Source organism: Lactuca serriola, chromosome 3 (assembly GCF_051521515.1).
Source record: "Lactuca serriola cultivar US96UC23 chromosome 3, Lser_US96UC23_V15, whole genome shotgun sequence".
NCBI classification, from domain to species: Eukaryota; Viridiplantae; Streptophyta; class Magnoliopsida; order Asterales; family Asteraceae; genus Lactuca; species Lactuca serriola.
The window spans coordinates 72,975,255-72,979,048 of NC_136410.1; positions in this window are offsets into that span (position 1 = coordinate 72,975,255).

The following is a 3,794-nucleotide window of genomic DNA, read 5'->3' on the forward strand; positions in this document are numbered from 1 at the left end:
TTTAAGTCCGGAACTCACACTTTTAACCCCTGACTTCCAGAACTGTGACAATTAGCCCTTCGAGACCATCCTTTGATATATAATTATTTATTTTTGGGCTACTATTCGTTCGTTAATTAATTTATTTATTAAATAAATAAACGGAGCTTTACAGATAAATTCCATGAAGTAATTCTCTGAGCGTGGGATAATCCAATACTTAAATCTCTATTTCAGAAGTACTCATGAACACTGCAACAAACCATTGTTATGTCTAACCCCTCAGACAATGTACAGGTCGATTCATGACAATCTTGATTCACTACTTACTTCCAAAGTATGATCGACTGTGGATATTTTTAATAATTTAATTATTCGGAAAATAAAACATGCAAACGTGAAACATAATGATAAACAATTGACAAAAGATAGTAAACAATACTCATAAATAAATCTCCATTATTTAATCATCAAATGTCAATTACATTTATTTGTTATACGTTTCCAAATATCTATCTAATCACTAAAACTAATATCATCCTTCAGACCAATGCTCCTCACATGCTGAACGTGCTTAACCCTACTCAGATCCTTTGTGAGGGGATCGGCAGGATTCTCTTCTGATGATACCCTCTTCACGAAGAGGTGTCCTTCTACTCCATATATGATAAAGTGGTGGTTTCTATCGATATGTCTCGATCTACCATGATCTATTGGTTCCTTGGTCAAGGAAACCGCTCCTTCATTATCACATAAATTTTCCATCGGCTCCTTAATGGCTGGTACTACTCCAAGATCTCCACCGAAGTTCTTCAACCATATAGCCTCATTTGATGCTTCGCTTGCTTCAATGTACTTTGATTCACAGGTAGAATCAGCCACCGTCTCCTGCTTGGAACTTTTCCAAGTTATAGCTCCTCCATTAAGGGTGAACACCCAACCAGACTGAGAATGGAAGTTGTCTCTGTCTCACTGAAAACATGGAAAAGTTTGGGGTCTAATTATTGGCCCCGACTGGTCGTACACATCGCATCCCCCTTAATTCTTTTGAAAACAATTTGAAAATCACTTTTAAATCTTTTTCCTTAGTTTGAGATTGGATTCACACGAGTGTTCCTTCAATTCACTCAAACCAAGGCTCTGATACCAACTTGTAACATCCCAAAATTTTCAACAATTTAAAATTTTTAAAAATAACCCTTTTACAAATAAAGATGTTTAAAAAATTAGTGTTCTCAAAACATTATTAAAAAATCAGTGCCTCCCAAGATCAATGACATAAAATCAGGATGTGTACGGTTACACCTTCGCCTTGCCACAATTCTATGAAATACCTGAAACCATAAACCAAAAACTGTAAGCACAAAGCTTAGCGAGTTCCCCCAAAGTACCAACATACAACAGATAACATATACCACAAACAACATACTATGGGTTCAATCAACCACCGGGTTGGAATACCCTGGTCCCCTCAACCATCGGGTTGGAATGCCATCTTACTATGGGTCCAATCAACCATTGGGTTGGAATACCCCAGGCCTCTTAACCATCGGGTTAAAATGCCATCATACTATGAGTCCAGTCATCCTCAGGATGGAATACCCTCAGTCCCATTCAACCATCGGGTTAGTATGCCCTGGTCTGTTGGATTAGGCACAGAGTAGTGAAGCCTCAACCACCGACCAAACATGTGCACATATAACAAATAATCATTTAACAGTCTACAGTCATTCAAACAGATCTACAAATCACTAAGCATAACAACATCCTATCTACCAGGATACCGATGTAACAAATCACTACAACATAACAACATCTTATTTACTAGGATATCGATCTAACATATCACAACAACACAATAGCATGCATAACAGGATATCAAACCGATGGAACGACATTGATGCCTTCGACTCACAAGTATAGTGAGGAAAACTCACCTCGCACTGCTGAATCACACAGACGATCCCTGGCTACTAGCTGACAAATCCTCGAACTGTCAATATCAAGACAACACTCCATCAACAGTTGATCCCACGAATAATCTATGACTGCAGATTCATTAAAATATTCATGCTATCAAATACCACAATGACGACCCATTAACATCTAGCCCCCGACTCACACTATGAGTCCAAATTAGGTTAAAATACCTTTTTACCCTTCCTCAAGTTTGGCTAAAGGCCAAAGCCCAAACTAGATGACCAAAGGCCCAAAATCCAAAATAAGCATCTATAGCCCAAATATGGCCCAATTTTCCAAAGTGGGCCCAATTCCTTTCGTGGGCCTTCACCCAAGAAATTTCAACAAGTCACAACAGTCCAACCATAAAATCTGGATGGTCGAACATGGCTCAAAACAACCAAGCCCAAAACGAAGAAGCCTAAGTCTGCTGATGTAGCACCTGGTTCCTGTTATGTAAATCTTATTGAGTATTTTCCTTCTTTTTAGCCTTGGACTCGACGAGTCATAGGTCCGACTCGCCGAGTAAGGACGGGACCCGGGACATGTTTAAGTTGGCGACTCGGCGAGTCCATATTCTGGACTCGGCGAGTCACCGCTGTTGGATAAAACCCTAAGTTTCAAGGGTTTGCACCCTATTTAAACAACATATCTGCCCCAATCCAGCCCCATTCACCCCCCAGAGCTTCCAACCCTCGTTCTAAGTTGTTCATTTAGAGTTTGAAGCAATTGTTGTGTGATCTTGAAGGTTTTGAGGCAAAAGGGAAGTAGATCAAGAGGAAGGGAAGGAATCCAAGCATCTTTGTGCTCTCTCAGCAGTTCCTTTGAGGTATAACCCGTTTTCCCCATGTTTCTATGCTTATTATTTCATTTAAGTCATTCTTGAGCCAATCCCTAAGCTTGTATGTGCAATATAAGTCGTAATAAGTTGATTGGCCTCTAGATCTAGGCAAGATTGAGCTCTAGGAGCTCAGATCTGTTACCTTTATGGACCCATGTTGCTTGTTCACCCTAGATCTACCCTTTTGAGGCATTTTGAGCCCTAAATCCCTCATTGGTGAGTATCTACACGTAAAGTTGGAAACTTTACGTGCCATTCATGCTCTAGGACCCCAGATCTGTAAATGGCATGGTCTGGATTCATGCAGAATCGACCATATAGTAATTGCATGGTAACGACTCGGCGAGTCGTTCATCTGACTCGGCGAGTCGGTTCGCGAGTCTCCGAGTTTGTCCCCTTTTCGTAGTGTCGAGTGAGAAGTGAGTCACGGGGTGTAACTCAGTGAATCGGAATTTGAACTCATCTATGGAGGAACTCGGCGAGTCAATGCCCTGACTCGGCGAGTTCAAGGCAATCTCCTTAGATCAAGAACAGTCTCGGCAAGTTGTTCATACAACTCGGCGAGTCGAAGCAGCAAGTGTTCTTCGGATGAAGACGAACTCGACGAGTTGTCCATACAACTCGGCGAGTAGGATGAAGGACTTGAATATCAGTTTAGAAGGAGAACTCGTCAAGTCGTCGCCTAACTCGACGAGTAGAAACGGAATTCAGGACAATCGTTTGGGTGTAGACTCGGCGAGTTGGAAAGCCAACTCGGCGAGTCGGGTCAACTGAAAGTTGACTCTGACTTTGACTTAGGGCATGATCAAGGGTAAAATGGTCATTTTACCGAAAGGACAGTTAGCAATGTTTGATTGAGTATGTTGTGGGAATTGCAGCAGGAGGATTTCCGGAGCAGCAGCAGCAGCAGTAGACAGTCAGTTCCTGATCAGATCAGCAGCTACTTCGAGGTGAGTTACCTTCCAGTAGCGGTGGGTCTACGGCCACAATGCCGGCCCACCAGTAGGAGTCGTAT